The following is a 19,582-nucleotide window of genomic DNA, read 5'->3' as shown; positions in this document are numbered from 1 at the left end:
ACCCTGTCGCCTGGCAACCACAGCGCTGGCCGTGTGGATGCCTTCTGCACGATCAGTGGACAACCGTGAGTTTGCCGGGACTAGGGGAGGAAGGCCAGAGGGTGGCCCCTGGTCCCCCAATGCAGGAGAGCCCCTCCTAACGCTGTTTTTCCCCCTTTGCCTGCCCTCTGTGAAAGCGGAGCAGCAGCGACAGAGGCGACGGGGGGGAGGGACTGTACAAAGCCGCGGGAAGCTGCAAAGCAGAGTGAGACGGCAGCAAAAGCGGCAATAGACGGAACCTGCGTAACCGCTGCGGCGAGAGCTCAGTACCAAGCGCATGGCTGCGACCACATGGCCACGCTGCAGGACAATGGCGAGCGGTGAGCCACTTTCTCAGCAGGTCCAGAGGCACCAGCAGCCCCAGCACCAGCACTCACTCCCAGCAGTGACCCAAAAACCCCAGAGCCTAACACAACGCCCTGAACCAACCCTGACTGCACCGAAAGTCGCCACCCACCCTGGGGGGAGGGGGGTCTCCAAAGTGCCCTTCTCCTACCCTGGGGACAGGGATCAGGGCATGGGAAAAGCCCATACGGGCTGAAAGCAGTGGTGAGGGCAGGGGGAGGAGACGTGGGGGCGCGGTGCCCCGAGGGTGGCCCCGATGCGTGCCTCTCCCGCCGCTCCTGCAACAGCCCAAGCTCCATCTCCTGCGGACTGTTATAGATACATATTATAATATTGGCTTTTCACAGATATTAAAATGGATTTTATATGTGTGGTGTTAAAGTAACTTTGTTATAAAGATATAGTTTGTATTTCTGCTGTTGCTTAAGCTAAGACATGGTAGTGAAATAGCTATGCTTGTGTTAAAATGCCTGCTTTGATGGGATAACATTCAATGAACACAGGATGAGGACACCTGCTACAGATATGCCAACTATCAGCACTCGCCGTCTGAAGACAGTGTGGACCAAGGCCCAAACTGGAAGTGATAAGGAAGAGCCAAAACCACAGCCAAGAAACACGCATGCTCTAAAAAGGCAGACCCAAGGATGGGCCATGTAAAATAGTTCCTGGAAAATGTAAACTAGTTTTTGCATATGCATAAGGGTCTATGAATATGCAACAGGATTGTGTAATGGAAAAGGTATTTAAGGGGTATCCCCTAAGGTGACGGCATGGTCTTGGCTCAGTGCCAAGATGCACCCGGCCATAATAACCTTTGCTCTATAGTCCTTGTCTCCTATTGTCCTTTATTAAACTTTTAAAATTTTCACAGGAGAGTGAACGTGTTTTTCATAGGACCCTCGTAAACTAACACTAAAACCTAGCTGGACAGGTAACTTTCTTGGAGTTGCTTGCATTGAGAACCATTCAGGAATGGGAGGAGGAGCTTCTTTTGTTCCTGAGTGACTGATTATAAGAGGCCTCTGGGAAGCACAGCAAACAGGAGTGGGCAAACAGGGGTGTGGCACGGTTCTGGGGCGTGGTCATAGCAGTTTGCGCAGCAGTTCGCGCAGGTAGGGCAAGCAGGAAGGGTTGCAGCTTTTCTTGCTAATAAGGTGTGCTGTGTGTTGTTTGAGGTGTTTCTGTTGGCTGCTTGATTTTGGGCTTTCTGCTAGTAATGGTTTTAACACGGTCGAAAACTGTGGCTGGTACAAGTGTATGTGACCAAGTGGAGCCCTCCAAAAAGGATGTGTCTGTACAGACCTATTCCTGCCTGGAGTGTTTGAGCTTATCGGTGGTTTCGGGGGATGTTGTGGAGGAGGCCTGCCTACAGTGTGAACAGGTGAATGACCTCCTTTCGCTGGTAACCGAGCTTAGGGAGGAAGTTGAAAGCTTAAGGAGTATCAGGGAAAGTGAAAAGGAAATAGACTGGTGGAGTTCAGCCCTTACATCTTTAAGGGAGGCCCACCAAGAGTCAGAGGACTCATATGCATCTCACTCTCAGGAAATAGAAGGGCACCTGGTAGATGAAGGGGAGTGGAAATGGGTCCCTGCTCAGGGAGGTAATAATAAAAATTCCTCCTGACCCCCATCCCCATGCCAGGTGCCACTTCAGAAGAGGTATGAGGCCCTGGATCTAGAGAGCCAGTCAGATGATTTAGAAGAAAATTATCTGCCCAGTGAGTCTCCCAATTATGACTCATCTGTAAGATGGATCACTACCTCTAACATCAAGAAGAAAAGAAGGGTAATCATAGTGGGTGATTCCCTTCTGAGGGGAACAGAGGGCCCCATATGTTGACCAGACCCATCCCACAGGGAGGTCTGCTGCCTCCCTGGGGCTCGGGTATGAAATATCACTAAGAGACTTCCTGGCCTGATTCAGCCCTCTGATTATTACCCACTGCTGATACTCCAGGCTGGCAGTGATGAGATTGAAAAGAGGAGTGTCAAGGCGATTAAAAGGGACTTTAGGGCACTGGGTCAAGTGGTCAATAGGACAGGGGCCCAGGTAGTGTTCCGCTCAGTCCCTTTCGTGGCAGAGAAAAATGATGAAAGAAATAGGAGAACTCACATCATTAACTGCTGGCTCGAGGGTTGGTGTCATCGGCAAAATTTTGGATTCTTTGACCATGGGGCAACTTTTACGGCACCTGGGCTACTGGAACCAGATGGGGTACATCTCTCTGTTAAGGGCAGAAGGTTTTTAGCTCATGAACTGGCAGACCTTGTTGAGAGGGCTTTAAACTAGGTCTGAAGGGGGAAGGGGATGCATCTGGGCTGTCTGGAAGCAAGCCCAAGGGTGGTAAGCCTGAGTTAGGAGAGAAATCAGTAGCCCAGCTGAGGTGCATGTATACCAATGCATGCAGCATGGGTAACAAACAAGAAGAGCCGGAGGCCATGGTGCAACAGCAGAACTATGATGTAGTCGCCATCACAGAAACATGGTGGAATGACTCACATAGTTGGAGCACTGCACCGGAAGGCTAGAAGCTCTTCAGAAGAGACAGGAAAGGGAGAAGAGGTGGAGGGGTGGCCCTTTATATTAAGGAGGCTTTTGATGCCATAGGTATTGAAACTTATGGAGTTGAATGCCTATGGGTAAGAATTAAGGGGAAGACCAAGAAGGCTGATATCCTACTGGGAGTCAGTTATCGTCCACCCAACCAGGACGAAGAGGTGGACAACTTACTCTACAAGCAGCTGGAGAATGTTTCAGGATCACCAGCCCATGTTCTTGTAGGTGACTTCAACCTACCAGACATCTGCTGGGAACTTAAAACAGCAGAAAAGAGGCAGTCCAGTAAATTTTTAGAGTGTACGGAGGACAACTTTTTATCGCAGCTAGTGGGTGGGCCCACCAGGGGAGGGACTATGTTAGACCTGTTGTTTTCAAATAGAAATGGGCTGGTGGGAGATATGGCGGTTGGAGGCTGCTTGGGGCAGAGTGATCATGAAATTATAGAGCTCTCGATATCTGGTGAAATGAGGAGGAACACCTATAAGACTCTTACACTGGACTTCCAGAGGGCAGACTTTGGCCTACTTAGGAGACATATTCAGAGACTTCCTTGGGAAGCAGCCCTTAAAAACAAAGGAGTTCAGGAAAGGTGGGCGTGCTTCAAATCAGAGATGTTGAGGGCACAGGAACAGACTGTCCCTGTATGCCGAAAGATGAGTCGATGGGGCCAACATCCCGCCTGGATGGGCAATGAGGTTTTGAAGGAACTTAAGAATAAAAAGTGGATGTATCATCTTTGGAAGGAGGGTCAGGTCTCCCAGGAAGTATTTAAGGGGGTTGCTAGAGCATGTAGAAAAAAATCAGGGAGGCCAAAGCTCAGTTCAAACTTAATTTGGCAAATTGGTAAAGGATAATAAAAAATGTTTTTACAAATATATTATTGGTAAAAAGAAGGGTAAGACCAACCTTTGTTCTCTACTGGATGAGGGAGGGAACTTGGTAACTGCAGATGCGGAGAAGGCAGAAGTGCTTAACGCCTTCTTTGCCTCAGTCTTTAGTGGGAAGACGGCTTGTCCCCAGAACAACTGTCCTCTTGGGTTGGTTGATGGTGCCAGGGAACAGAATGGTCCCCCCATTATCTAGGAGGAGGCAGTTAGAGAACTGCTGAGCCGCTTGGATGTTCATAAATCTATGGGACCAGATGGGATCCATCCCAGGGTGATGAAGGAGTTGGCAGATGAGCTTGCAAAGCTGCTCTCCATCATTTACCAACAGTCCTGGCTCAGTGGTGAGGTTCCAGATGACTGGAAGCTGGCCAATGTGACACCCATTCACAAAAAGGGTGGGAAGGAGGATCCTGGTAATTATAGGCCAGTTAGCCTGACCTCAGTACCCAGTAAGGTAATGGAACAGTTTATATTGAGTGTCATCACGCAGCACTTACAGGATGGCCAGGGTATCAGACCCAGCCAGCATGGGTTTAGGAGGGGTAGGTCATGTTTGACCAACCTGGTCTCCTTTTATGACCAGGTGACCCACCTGGTGGATGCAGGAAAGGCTGTGGGTGTTGTCTATTTGGACTTCAGCAAGGCCTTTGACATGGTCTCCCACAGCATTCTCCTGGAAAAGCTGGCAGCCCACAGCTTGGACAGAAGCACTGTTTGCTGGGTTAAGAACTGTCTGGATGGCTGGGCCCAAAGAGTGATGGTGAACAGTGCTGCATCCAGCTGGTGGCCAGTCACCAGTGGTGTCCATCAGGGGTCTGTGCTGGGGCCAGTTCTGTTTAATATTTTTATTGATGACATAGATGAGGGCATTGAGTCTTTCATTAGTAAATTTGCAGACAACACTAAGCTGGGAGCATGTGTCAATCTGTTGGAAGGTAGGAGGGCTCTGCAGAGAGATCTGGAATGGTTGGATGGATGGATGGATGGATGGAATCCAATAAGATGACATTTAATAAGTCCAAGTGGCGAGTCCTGCATTTTGGCCACAATAACCCCCTGCAGCGTTATAGGCTGGGGACGGTGTGGCTGGACAGTGCCCAGGCAGAAAGGGACCTGGGGGTACTGGTTGACAGCATTGTGCCCTGGTGGCCAAGAAGGCCAATGGCATCCTGGCCTGTATCGGGAATAGTGTGGCCAGCAGGAGCAGGGAGGTCATTCTCCCCCTGTACTTGGCACTGGTGAGGCCGCACCTTGAGTATTGCGTCCACTTCTGGGCCCCTCAGTTTCGGAAGGATTTTGAGATGCTTGAGCACAACCAGAGGAGGGCTATGAGGTTGGTGAGGGGCTTGGAACAGAAGCCCTATGAGGAACGACTGAGGGAGCTGAGGTTGTTTAGCCTGGAGAAAAGGAGACTCAGAGGTGACCTTATCACTCTCTACAACTTCCTGAAAGGTGGTTGTAGTCAGGTGGGGGTCGGTCTCTTTCTCCAGGCTGCAACTGACAGAATGAGAGGACACAGTCTCAAGCTGTGCCAAGGGAAATTTAGGTTGGATAGTAGGAAAAAGTTTTTTACAGAAAGGGTGATAAAGTACTGGAATGGTCTGCCCGGGGAGGTGGTGGAGTCACTATCCCTGGAAGTGTTTAAAAAAAGACTGGATGTGGCACTCGGTGCCATGGTTTATTTGAGGCGTTTGGGCTGGGTTGGACTTGATGATCTTGAAGGTCTCTTCCAACCTAGTGATTCTGTGATCCTGTAACCACTTTCTTAGTATAGAAAAGGTTTCCAGTGACATAAAAACCCTAACCCTCTCTCATCTTAAAGCAAAACACTAAAAATGCTTAAACTCTTCTGTTAAACATGCTGTCCTTAAAGTATAATAACCTAAAAGTCTCCATAAACTTCGCAGCTTTAAATTAACAAGTTTCAGTTGCAGAGTTTTCTAACTCAGTACTTGACTCTTGTCACTTGTTTACAATGCCTATAAAATAATTTTCAAACCAAAAACCACTAACTACTACTTTTCATAGTTTGCATAGCTAAATCGTTCATACCAACTCCTGTTGAAATTAATAGCAAGTTTCTAAATATTCCAAGTCTGTCACTGCTATCACCAACTCACCATAACCAGACGTACTAACACAGGTAAAGTGTACCTTTGACAAACAGAGAGGGGGAGATGCATATATTTCCACAAATGCCAGTATTCAATGGGTAACAACCCTCTGTACCAGCTAGAAACCTTAGGTATAACAACTCACCTGTGATTTCACCTAGACCTCAAAAATCAGACACTTAAAAAACATTAAATACTACCCTTAACAGTTTTTAATGTTACCTCTGATAGTTTTAAATTTTGTTTGCAATGCTCTAGTTATGAGTTTCAAGTAATTAACCTGCAGCGTGCCACCTAGTAACATTGTACTTTAATAGCTCTTAGACATGATAGTAAAAAACTTATGGAACACACCAATAGCTAGAAAGATTGAGTTTAGCAAAAAGTTTTATATTTTAAAACAGAAAAGGCAAAATTGTCACGACATAAGATGGACTGTATGCCTCATAAGAGGAGGAGAGGTTTGGCTACAGAGAGCCAGTCCCAGATATGAATGCAAGCAGGTAGCTATTGGTCAATAGCTGTGTGGTACCAATCAGAGTCAAACTCAGATTCTTTTGAATAGCCTATAAAAAGGGCTGTGTACACCAATAAAGTCTCTCTGCTTCATGAAAACCCTGATGTGTCATCTCTCAGTCCCTACGCACCACAACACCAGGGAATATCTTCTGCTAATGGACCATCAAGTCTCACTGCATGACTGATAAAATTACATCACCCCATTGTGAAATGTTCCACCCAGGGGGAGGAACCAAGCATTCCTACCTGGATATAATCTGATGTTTGGAACACCATGAGTAGCCTTATCCACAGGATTCCCAGAGGAGAAGAGCTACATAAAGACCACTGGACCTTCAGAGGAAGAGCAGACCTTCTACAGCATCACTGCTTCAACATAACCACATCTATGACTTCAACAGGACTGCTACCACCACCCTGACCAATAGGGTGTCAGGTTGTATCCTGACTTGTTCCAGTGTGATTTCCTGTTTCACCTATCCCAACCCCCTCAGGTGTGCCAACCTTCCCCCTCCCCCTTTTGCCCTCCTGCGTAAGAGATGTCCATCAATCTTAACATTACAGCAAGGCGTCATGTGATTGGCATAAGTTCAAAAGATGCCCTTCAGGTCTGGGCTCATTGGCCTGTCCAAGCGTCTATATCCCTTGAGCCTTCCCCTCCTCACACCTGGTTGGCCCTCACCTGTCCCTTCCCTCCCCCTGTCCCCGGGGCTTAAAAGGAGACGAGACCATGCGGCCGGGAGTTCTATTGTTAGCTGTTACCACATTCAGAGGTCTACCATGCTGAAATAAAACTCTGGATTAAGACTTTACGATAGACCCCGCTCCTTTTCTCTTCACCGTCGCCTGAACTTTTTCCACCAGAGGTAAACTGAGTTCCTACTATGCCTGGATTTGTTCTGAGTGCCTAGCTGCAGCATCCAGCCGGCCAAAGGTATCTCTGGGGTAAAACGCCACAGCTGCTGCCTTTGGTCTAGCAGCAAGGGCTAGACAAAGCCAGGCACCCCACACCCGGAAACCTCGGGATTAATATTCTATACTGACTGTCAGTTTAAGCCAGTGTTCTTTGCCTTTATTTTAATTTTCCTATTAAATTGCAGTTCTGACTTGGAATCCTCTGCTGGTTTGTTTTCAAACTAGTACAAAGATGTAGGAAGATAAGCATCTGGAATTTCTGACTGACAGACATATCATTTTGCAAACTATAAAAGCTACACAAAACTTTCACAAAGCAGTAGTTTTCTGCACAGTAATATGTAGGGCTGCTTCCCAAAGTTTGGATGCAAACTCCGTGGTTACTTTTCCAGGAATTGAGTGAAAGGACTTTATGTGTACTCCATCATCAATTTGGTGGTAAGTTACATTGACTCCTAATCTATACTAATTCTTTTCTAGCTGTAATATAGGTACCTTTTATAATGCACTGTATTTGTATCTACTAGAAGTTCTTTGTTTTATTCTGTGTAGTTAGTCTATTTAAAGTCTTCTGTCTGCTAATCTTGTGTCTATTCAATAAATAATTCATTTTACAATAGCGTTAATTGGCCATTCTTAAGAACTTGTGAGTGAGATCAATTTGAGGTGCAGGCCACCTCAGAGCCACTGCCAGAAATCTAAGCCTAAGGCAGGATTCATCTAAAAGCTCTTGTCTCCATTCATAACACTGTCTAATAGTTTATTATCTTTCTTTTATTGTGGTGACCAAAACTGCTAACAGTATTCACTGTGAGGCTGCACCAGTGCAGAGCAGAGCGTGACAATCCCCTTCCTTGACTGGCTGGCTTGGTGCCCCCCAGGACACAGTTGGCTCTCCTGGCTTCCAGGGCAGTGTTGACTCATATTCAATTTTCTGTCGACCAGGACCCCCAGGTCCTGTCATTAGGTGCTATCATCACTTAAACTCCCATACTATGCACCAGTGTCTGGTCCCAGAGTCCTGTTGGACAAAAGTAGTATTTCTTCCAGCTTTGAAACCATTAGGCCAAATAACATATCCTATCAACACCATCAGGATGAAAAAGTGTTCCAGCAAGAATATAGTAGTATTTTTACTGATCCTTAGTGAGAAGCACGTACTCAAGCATTGCACAACACAGCATCCAGATGGAACCTCACTAGCCACCTGCTGCCTTAAGTTTTAGCTTTCATATTTTTCAGATTCTGTGCTGCCTTGGTGTGTAACTCTGAACTTCATATTAAGTGTTAGTAAGTTCTCTTCACAGAATAGTTAGACAAAACAATCCTTTTCCAGCTTGAGAATAAAGGACAACTGTTACAGCCTCAGGCACAAAAGCATAAACAATGGCAAATTGAAGAGAGCAAACCAGGAAGATGGGACTTCATAACATGAAGCTGTAATTGGACAATTAACCCCAATATGTAAATGGACCAAAACTTATAAAAGTGTGAAAACTCGTGACCCTTCGTCTATCTTGTGACCATCTTGGGTGTTTGCCCTGGCCAGGCTCTTGTACTGCCCAAGGTGTATCCTTTAAGGCCTTTTGATAAATACCTACCGTATTAACTCTGTCTAGTCTCTGTTCTAGATCAGCCTCTTTAGGCATCACACCAACATAGTTATTTGCAACATGGCATCCAAATTGCATTTGAACTGGCAATTTGAGAACCTGGATATGCCAAAGCATTTGCTTATGTAGAAATAGCAACTCTGACAGCCTTTGCACTGAGACTGATAAATCATGGCCAGGCCACAGACCACTAGATCTCTCATCTGCTCAGAGTCTGGTGCGACTGCTGCTACTATGCTCTGCTTAGTCCCCCTGGCACAAGTCATGCTCTAAGCAGGATGATTCAAGTGAAGGAATGTAGTAAACCCCATAAGTTTGGGAAAAGCACCTTGGAGAATATGAACAATAGGAATGCTGAAACAGCAAAAGAAAATTCCTGTTTCCCTGTCCTCCGCCCTTAACCTATCTCTGTAACCCTATAAGGCAATGTCATGTTAACCCCTTACCATTGGTCAAGCTTGGATCCTTTCCAACCCTATAAAAGAAGCATACTGTACCCCATTAGTTAGAAGAAGAAGAGCAGAGACCCTTCATGGACCTCCCCAAATAAAGCCATCTCCATGGAACAGCCTGCACCTTCTCCTTCTCCTCTTTCTCCGTCTGCTGCAGCCTCAAGCCCGGGGCACCACTACCTAGCAAGCAAAGCTGAAATCCTGAGAGCTTGCTAATCACTATAGAACTGATAATCACCATGCTTGCTAGATGGTAGCCCCGCAGCGTTGGCATGAGCGAGCTAGCTTCGGGCACCCGGTCCCTACTCAGGGACTGAGCTCCTGAGCCCTATTGCTCTGCTTTATAAGGCTGATCAGAGGCTTTATTAAAGCAGTATTGTGGAATGCCCCTGTTCCTAAGAGACAGGAATTTGATCTTACCCTTCTTGTGTTGCTAATAACTCCTCCCTTGACCCAAACCCTAAGTCTACCCCTGTGATACCCTATAAAAACCCCACGACCCTGACTTTGCCCCATCTTTTCGTCTACATCCCACCCTTCCTCCCTGGGGGTAATAAATGGATTCTTGAGCTTTCTGAAATGAGGACCCGTCTCGTTTGTTCCCATGCCTGGCGCCGGCAGCTGCACCCTCCCTGGACATGACGAACCCAGTTGCAACGCACTGCAACAAATGGTGGAGAATGCGGGCAGCCAGTGAGAACAGAACTACCAGCACCCCGTAAGTCTTGCAGGACCCCCATCTTAAAAGGAACATGGAGGTAAAAAGCTTATGGGGAGGGGAATTCCCAGTAAGGGCACCAGCTTACTGGGACCAGGCAATGGGACTAACATCTACCATCACTCAGCGAGAAGCTTATGAACGGTTTATGTTTTTTCGTTTTTCATGGGAGGGAGTTTTTAAGAGCTACAAGCAGCTCGTCTGCCTGCAAAAAGGAGCATTCCGTGGACTCTTGTCAACTTTCCCGACATGTCAGCTGCATCTTATGGATGGTAAAAGCCCTGGAGGGTACTTATGGACAGGTATGGATGATTGCATACAGCGTGGTGATGCCCTGAATCTGTAGTGCCCCCTCCTGTGAACCCCCATGTTTTTCAGTTTCTGTGAAGCTGCCCATATGTGATAGATGAGTAATGCGATGATTGACTCTCACAATTAACAGACAAATATAATCTCTATAGGTTAAGAAAGGTTTTATAGATTTATAGTTATGTTTTACCCCTTCATGTTGTTATCAAGAGACATCCAGGGTTGGGACATCTGGGATGGTCAGCTTGTCACTATGGTGACAGCTGACCTCCAATCAGGATTTGAGGAAGAGAACTCCACCACTGGACAGAGAAGAAGGGGTTGATGGACAGAACTTTGGGAGGGGTTAAAGGGTTAAAAGGCGAAACCTCCATTGTGTGGGTGACCACACAGTCGGAAAATCCTTTGCTTTGTAATTTTTTCTCTATTCAGTCTTCTGTTGTATTTTTGATAAGGTTTAATAACCCTTTCTAAAATTATGAAAAGCGAGTAACCATTTCTCATACATATCTTTCCATACCCTTTTGTTCCTAAGAGTGCAGCAAGGAGTGAAAACTGCCAGGATGGCATGGAGTTGCTACCGTCTCTCTGTCACTCCGTGTCCCTCTCTGCCACCCTATCCCCCTTTCCCTGAAGGCAGAACAAGGGACGGAATCCATCCAGAAGTGACACAAAAGTGCTACCATCCTTTCACTGTCCTGTGTCCTCCTTCGCCCCCTGTCTTTCCATATCCCCCCTTCCCTACTCTGGAAGGTGATGGCTGCGCTGTCCCGGGCCCTCCTTCTAAAAATGGCGCTTACCACGCTGTTTGAGTCCCCTTTTTCCTGCTTAAGTCCTTCTTTTCCAGTCCTGAACCTCCCCTTCCCCCCTACCTACCTCCCCCCTCTTCGTGCCGCCCCTCTGCAGTTGGCCCCGCCCCAGGCCCGCATGGCAGGGCTGCTCAGCCCTGTGAAGAAATCAGCCAGCCTTGCCACCGCACCCCCAGCGCCGGCCCCACTCCAAGCCCTATGCCTGGGGCCCTCACCGCTTCCCTCGCTTTGCAGTCATCATCATTCAAGATAACAACACCCATAACACCAGTACTAAAGCCAAGACCAAACACTAAAGACTGTGCCCCTCATGAAGAGAAGATCAAAGAAATGCACCCCTTCTGGTGAGAAGATCAAAAGCTAGAAGAGATTAAACTGTTAACTCATTAAGTAAAAATGCCTTCATTTAATCAAGTATCATCATTTCTGTTACTTTATCCTTTGTGATTAAGTCTCAAATGCTTTTCTATTCCTTGTTAATTTAGCTTAATAATATTCATTTTGGTTTTGTAAAAGATTAAGTCATATTCCCGAGAATCCCCTTATGATAAGTTATTCAGCATGCATTAATCAGTTTAAAAATGGGGGAATTGTGGAATGCCCCTGTTCCTAAGAGACAGGAATTTGATCTTACCCTTCTTGTGTTGCTAATAACTCCTCCCTTGACCCAAACCCTAAGTCTACCCCTGTGATACCCTATAAAAACCCCACGACCCTGACTTTGCCCCATCTTTTCGTCTACATCCCGCCCTTCCTCCCTGGGGGTAATAAATGGATTCTTGAGCTTTCTGAAATGAGGACCCGTCTCGTTTGTTCCCATGCCTGGCGCCGGCAGCTGCACCCTCCCTGGACATGACGAACCCAGTTGCAATGCAGTGCAACACAGGATCACCTCCATGCACTGATCTCACAACCCAAATTACTCAAGTGTTGCAAATACTCATCTTATTAGACCTACTGACATACTAAGTGGTGTTATTCAAAACAACACCTCCCCTTATAAGACATCTCCCCTTAAAGAGACTTCTTGTTTGTCTGAAATTGATACTACCCACTGAGAATACAAACACACATTGTGGTACTTACATAGCAACACTGTTTTGGTACAGGAATGGACTCACACTGGAGAAGTTCGCGGAGAACTGTCTCCTATGGGAGGGACCCCACAGTGCAGCAGGGAAATGACTCCTCTCCCTGAGCAGTGGGAGAAACCACAGGTGATAAATGGACCATAACCCCCATTCCCTGTCTTCTTGCCTGGCCGGGGAAGGAGGAATGATGGAGGGAAGGTGTTTTTAAGAGTTTATTTTACTTCTCATTACCCTGCTCTGATTTTGTTAGCAATAAATTCAATTAATATCTTTAATTTTAGTCTATTTTGTCTGTGACAGAATTTGGGGAGTGATTTATCCCAGTCTTTATCTCAACCCACAAACCCTTTGTTAAATTTTCTCTCCCCTATGCAACTGGGTAGGGGAGTGAGCGAGCGGCTTTGGTGCGTGCCAGGCATCTGGACTGCATCAACCTACTACATGAAGTTAAAATCTGACATAGAAAGACAAGAATCCTTTTATTTTTGTAAACCAATGACCCTTCTGCTTGAACACACTGATGGGTAAGAGCGCAAATTGTTTTTAATGAAAGATTCTAAAGCAATAAGAAAAACCTATGTAGAGGAAGTATTATACAAGCTACAGTTGTATAGTCACATCTTAAAGTGGAGCAATGAAAAGGGTTTTTTTAACTGTTATTTAATATGGCTGTTACCCACTTCATCTTTTATGTTAGTTTAAAACAATCAGGGTTTTTTTTAGTGGGCAGGGGAAGCCACAGAGGCAGCTTCTGAGAAAAAGATGCTCAAAATTTCTACTTTGTCCAGTAGAGCCAATCCCTGAAGGCTCTGACAATAGACATGTTGCTGGCTCAATTAGAGAAGTTGATAAAGCCTCTGTGATGACATATTTAAGAAGGAAAAAGATGTGCACAGTCCTTTTCAACTAACTAATTCAACTAGTTGACAGGTGTCTGTTAAGGAAGGCAGGAGCCTCCCTTGAAATGGAAAATGTAAACCCCCTCCGTCCAATATATAATTTTGAAATTAGGGAGCACTCAGGCATAGATATGGGAATAAGAATAACAGCTGTTTATTAGGAAAATTAAAAACACAAATGCAATAGTACAAACAAAAGAAAAACAACTGACGGAGTCAAAATACAACCTAACATGCTGTTGGTCAGGATGTTGGTAGCAGTCCAATTAAATGGTGGCTTAAGTCCTCCTGGAGTGACAGATGTGGTCCTGTTGAAGCAGTGATCCTGTAGAAGTGTGTAGTTTTCCTCTGAAAGTCCGGTGGTGGTGTAGATGGCCCTCATCTTCCTCTGGGAATCCAGTGGGATAAGGCTGTCTGTGGTGTTCTAAATCTCAGATTATATCCAGGTAGGAATGCTTGGCTCCTCCCCCTGGGCAGAGCATCTCACAATGGGATTATGTAATTTTATCAGTCATGAAGTGAGATTTAATGGCCCATTAACAGAAGATATTTCTCAGAGGGAGGATTGGTTGTAGAAGAGATAAAGAAAACTGCCCAATTAACAGAAGATAACTGCCCCACCTCTATCAGATGGCAATAGAATACACACCCCTGGCCACATCTTACAACCTAAGACATTATCCAGCCCTTACTCTATTAATATCTGCATCATACCCAAATCAATAAACTCTACACAATGAAACCTTACACACAGTTCTCACTTAAGACTAGGTTTCCCTGTGGTACACAACGGGCTTCTCCATCTTTCTGCATTACCCACCAAGTGTAACCAGGTCCTTGAGCAAAAACAATGCCATGGATGGGTTTACATTTGATTGAGGTGGGACTAATCCAGTCTTGCCTAAAATACCATTCACTAGTACATGGATTTTATCTCCATCCACTGTGTGCAAGGGTTCAGACTGGACAGGACCAGCTCAATTGATGGACCCTTGGGTGTTGACCATTCAGGTAGCTTTGGCTAAGTTCATTTCCCAATTCCTAAAGGTATCCCTGCCAAGTGCGTTCAGGATAGTCTTAAGTAGTCCATTCCATCGTTCAACTTTCCCAGCAGCTGGTGCATAAGGGATATGATATACCCATTCAATACCATGTTCTCTGGCCCAGGTGTTTATAAGGCCATTCTTGAAATGGGTCCTGTTGTCTGACTCAATTCTCTCAGGGGTGCCATGTCTCCACAGGACTTGCTTTTCCAGGTGCAGATGCTGTTCTGAGCAGTAGTATGAGACACAGGGTAGGTCTCTAGCCATCCAGTAGTGGCTTCCAACACGGTCAGCACATAGCGCTTGCCTTGGTGTATGTGGGGCAGTGTGATGTAGTCAGTCTCTCAGGCTTCCCCATACATATATTCGGACCAGCACCCACCATACCATAGGGGCTTCACCTACTTGGCCTGCCTGATCTCAGCACGTCTCACAGTCATGGAAAACCTGAGAAATACTGTCCATGTTTAGATCTACCCCTCAGTCTCATGCCCACTTACAGGTAGCATCTCTGCCCTGATGACCTGAGGCATCATGGGCTCATCGAGCTAGGAATAACTCTCCCTTGTGTTACCAATCTAAGTCTATCTTTGACATCTATATCTTTGCAGTCTGATCTACCTGCTTGTTGTTTCGGTGTTCCTCGTTAGCCCGACTCTTGGGGACATGGGCATCTACATGACAGACTTTCACAGGTAGTTTCTCTACCCTGGTAGTGATGTCTTTCCAGTCATCAGCAGCCCAGATTGGTTTTTCTCTACACTGCCAGTTGGGTTTTTTTTCACCTTTCCAGCCAGCCCCAAAGAACATTGGCTACCATTCATGAATTGGTATAAAGGTATAGCTTTGGCTACTTCTCTCTTTCACCAATGTCCAGAGCCAGCTGATCAGTGATGAATTCAGCAAGTTGACTAGATCCACCTTCTCCTTCAGTAGCTTGTGCAACCTGTTGTGTTTGACTCCATACGGCTGCTTTCCATTTTCGTTTCACCCGTACGATGCGACAGGAATCGTCAGTGGAAAGAGCGTATTGTGTTTCTTCTGCTGGTAGTTGGTTGTATGGTGGAGCTTCTTCAGCCCATATCAATTGTCCCTGCTCTTCTTCATCAGTGAGACCAAAGTTTTCACCTTCAGGCCAATTTGTAATTACCTCCAAAATCCCAGGGCAATTCAGTTTTCCAATACAGGATGCTGTATTGTTGTAGTGCACTAAATAGCTTATTTAGTTGGTGTTTTTACCCTGGTGATGGGAAAATTTTACTGGGTATGTCAGGTCACATGGACCATTTATTCCCCCTTTCTCATCACATGGTTTGTCCCCATACCCCCCCTCCCTTAGTGGTCTGTCCCACGGGTGGTCCCTCCCCTCGCCCCTCCCCAATGTTATCCCATTGGCCGCGGTCCTCTTTCCCCGCCCCCATCACCTGGGGCATAAAACCCTACGGCAGGTGTGGTTCTGCCTCTTTGCTACCTGGGTGGTCACTGCCACCAGAAGTGTCCTGTCACAAGCTAATAAACTGGATACTCATCTCCACGTGGCAAAGAGCGCTTCTCGTCTTTTATCTTCCATCTATGCAATTCCATGTGGGCTTTAGTCCTGAGAAAGCCGGATTTGGATTTATATTAGCCCAGAGAACCACGGATTTATTGCACTGTATGATGAGAGCAATCCACTTGCTCCAGGTGGCATTGGTGGCATAGTGGGTAGAGGGAACCTTTGCTTTGAACATCCACCCCAGCACCGGTAGTCGGGGTACCAGGAGGAGTTGTGCTTCTGTGCCAATCACCTCCAAGGCAGCTTGAACTCTTTCATAGGCTGCTAAGACTTCCTTCCCTGTGGGAGTGTAGTTGGCTTCGGCTCCTCTGTAACTTCGGCTCCAGAATCCCAATGGTCAGCCTTGAGTCTCCCCAAGCACCTTCTGCCACAGGCTCCAGGACAAGCCACTGTTCCCGGCTGCAGAGTAGAGCACATTCTTTACCTCTGGTCCCGTCCTTACTGGGCCAAGCACTACTGCATGAGCGATCTCCTGCTTGATCTGGGCAAAAGCTTGTTGCTGCTCAGGGCCCCAGTGGAAATCATTCTTCTTGCAGGTAACCAGGTAGAGAGGGCTCACAATCTGGCTGTATTCAAGAATGTGCATTCTCCAAAAACTTATGATGCCTACAAAAGCCTGTGTTTCCTTGCTGCTGGTCAGTGGAGACATTGCTGCGATCTTATTGACGACCTCAGTGGGAATCTGACACCATCCATCTTGCAACTTTACCCCCAAGAACTGGATCTCTCAGGCAGGTCCTTTGACTTTCCTCTTCTTAATGGCGTGGCCGGCTTCCAGTAGAATCTGGATGATCTTCTCTCCTTTCTCAAATATTTCCATTGATGTGTTCCCCCACACAATGGTGTCATCGATACACTGCAGATGTTTGGGAGCTTCACCCTTTTCCAGTGCAGTCTGGGTCAGTCCATGGCAGATGGTGGGACTGTGTTTTCACTCCTGGGGCAGCTGGTTCCAAGTGTACTGTACGCCCCTCCAGGTGAAAGCAATTTGAGGCCTGCATTCTGTGGCCATAGAAATGGAGAAAAACACGTTATCAATGTCAATAGTGGCATACCACTTTGCTGCCTTGGAATCCAGATCATACTGGAGTTCCAGCATGTCCGGCACAGCAGCGCTCAGCCGCGGAGTCACTTCATTCAATGCACGATAGTCTAGAGTCAATCTCCATTCTCCTTTAGATTTCTGCACAGGCCAAATGAGGCTGCTGAAGGGTGAGTGGGCCTTACTGACCACTCCTTGGCTCTCCAGCTCACGGAGCATTTTGTGGATGGGGATCACAGCATCTCGATTCCTCCGATACTGCTGGCAGTGCGCTGTCAAGGTGGCAATTGGTACTCATTGCTCTTCCACCCTCAGGAGTCCTACTGCAGATGGGTTTTCTGATAGTCTAGGCAAGGTGTTCAACTGCTTAATATCCTCTGCTGTTGCATTGTGATTTCAAGGTTTACCTCAGAACCTCGGGTCCCTCCCCTGATAATTCCCTGCCAGGTGTGTCAGTTACCTCTCCTTTCCCCTGCTGAGTACTGTCTATCAATCTTGGCATTCCAGAAGGGCGTCAAGTGATTGGCAGATTCAAAAGATGCCCTCTACCCCTGGGGGGCATTGGGCCATCCAGGTGTCCTTTGTCCCTTAAGACCTCCTCTCATGTACCTGGTTGGTGGGCTTCCTACCCCTTCCCTCCCCGTCTCCCTGGGGTTAAAAGAGCCAGCAACCACGTGGTTCGGAGAGTTCTGTTGGAGCTGTTGCTGGATTCCGAGGCCTGTGGGCCTGAATAGAACTCTGGATCAAAACCCTCCATCAGAACCGACTCCTTTCCTTTGCTATCACCTTAAAGCTTCTCCGCCAGAGGTAAACTTGAGGAGCAGACTCTGTTATGGGGGCAGCTCCATCCCGCAGCCACCGGAGTTCCTGCATGCCTGGACTTGTCTCCAAGCACCCAGCTGCAGCACACAGCTAGCCAAAGGTGTCTCTGGGGTGAAACACCACAGTTGCCACTATTTGGTTCAGCACCAAGGGCCAGACAAGCTCAGGCACGTCCCATCCAGCTATATTGGTATTATTCCAATACTCTGCCTTTACAGTAGCTCTTCCAAAAGCCCAGCTGAATCCCTTTGGGTCTTTGTAATAGCCGTTCTGAAGGAAGACTATGCCCAGAATACACGGGGCCTCTGGGCCGGTCACAATAGGATGTTTTTGCCACTCCTTCCAAGTCAGGCTCACCTCAGCTTCCAACAGGGTCAATTGCTGCGATCTCCCAATCACCCCAGCAATGGAAACAGGTTCTGCCCCAACATGTCCCGATGGCATTAGGGTACACTGCGCACCAGTATCAACTATTACTTCATATTTTTCTGGCTCTGGTGTGCCAGGCCATCAGATCAACACAGTCCAAAAGACCTGGTTTTCCCATGCCTCTTCCTGGCTAGAGGCAGGGCCCCTCTAACCCTGGTTATTATTTCTTTCCTGGATGTACATACTAGAGGTTCCTTCAAGGGAATCTGACAGATCATACCCAGCAGCTCAGTCATAGGAGTTTGAGGCTACCTTTACTTTAGTGGAACTCCTTCGATTAGTGTTTCCCTCCTTGAGTTGACGCACCCATGCTGCCAGGACAGAAGTAGGTTTCCCATCCCACCTCCCCATGGTCACACAGGAAGAACCACAGGTCAGCTTGTGGGGTGTATCCTCTCTCTCTAGCTGGGGGACTTTGGACTCTGACTTTGGGGCCTGTGACTCGCACTGGTGCCATATGGGAACTGTTCCTCCCTCACCTCCTCTCTCCCCCTTTTTGAGGTCCTTAACCATGTCAGAGACATGAGCCTGCATTGGGCCATTGATCATACTCTCATAATTTCTAAGCTTGTTGACAACAGAACCTACTGTCTCTCAGTTGGTATTGGCATCAATCATTGCAATGAAGGTGGTGTATTGAGATAGCCCCAGATTTGCCAGATTCCACAAGATTTGCCCTGTGCACCTGGCCTTGTCAGGGTCATTAACATGCTGTCCATCTCTCCCAAAGAGTACCTCCAATACTGCCACTTCTCTCAGCTGTTGGATCCCTTCCTCAAGGGTCTTCCAGCACATTCTATGGTGGTGCTCCTGCATTCTCTCCCTATGGAAAAACCTTTCTCTTACACTCATTAAAAGCCGCTCCCAGAGGGAAAGGGACCCTGGCTCCCTTACAAAAATCTGATTCATACATGAGTCTGGGGTCAAGGGTCCCAAATTCCTTGCCTCACCAACATCCAGTTGCACACTTGCACCCATAAGGTCCCAGAGCTGGAGTAAGCTGGTTGTATAAGCCTCACATCCCTGTCGTACAGTGTCTTTGTGCAGATTATGGAGACTTTCGTACGTCAGGGACTTGGTGATGATCTCAACTGTTGGCTCCCCTGTGGGTTGTGAGGGCCCTCTTTTGTTATCATTATCTGGGTGCTCTGATTTCATCTTGGACTTCCTCATTTCCACAGGGGCAACTGCTGCTGGCTGTGACTGCCCTTGCGGTTCAGCTGGAACCTGGATGGTTGTAACATCTGTGGGTTCTACTGCTGCACCATTAGACTCTCCTTCTTTGAGGTAGGGGAAGGGTTTCTCACCAGCTGAAGAAATGTACTCCTTCAGCATTTGGCTCATTTCACGCATCTCCTTCACCAGAACCCCCACTCAATCCAGGTGGTTCATTTCTGAGGTGGGCTGTGGGGCAGGGT

The 19,582-nt window shown here is 47.1% G+C and overlaps 1 long non-coding RNA gene across 1 annotated transcript; it reads left to right on the top strand.

Moving 5' to 3' along the window:
* The first annotated feature begins 70 nt into the window (after positions 1 to 70).
* LOC129132438 (uncharacterized) lies at positions 71 to 1,255 on the top strand. Its single transcript, XR_008535802.2, has 2 exons — positions 71 to 359; positions 888 to 1,255. It is a non-coding gene; the product is annotated as an uncharacterized LOC129132438 (long non-coding RNA).
* The last annotated feature ends 18,327 nt before the right edge of the window (positions 1,256 to 19,582 follow it).

Source organism: Agelaius phoeniceus, chromosome W (assembly GCF_051311805.1).
Source record: "Agelaius phoeniceus isolate bAgePho1 chromosome W, bAgePho1.hap1, whole genome shotgun sequence".
Taxonomy (NCBI): domain Eukaryota; kingdom Metazoa; phylum Chordata; class Aves; order Passeriformes; family Icteridae; genus Agelaius; species Agelaius phoeniceus.
Note: the sequence above shows the minus strand (reverse complement) of the source record. Positions and strands in the feature narration are given on the sequence as shown.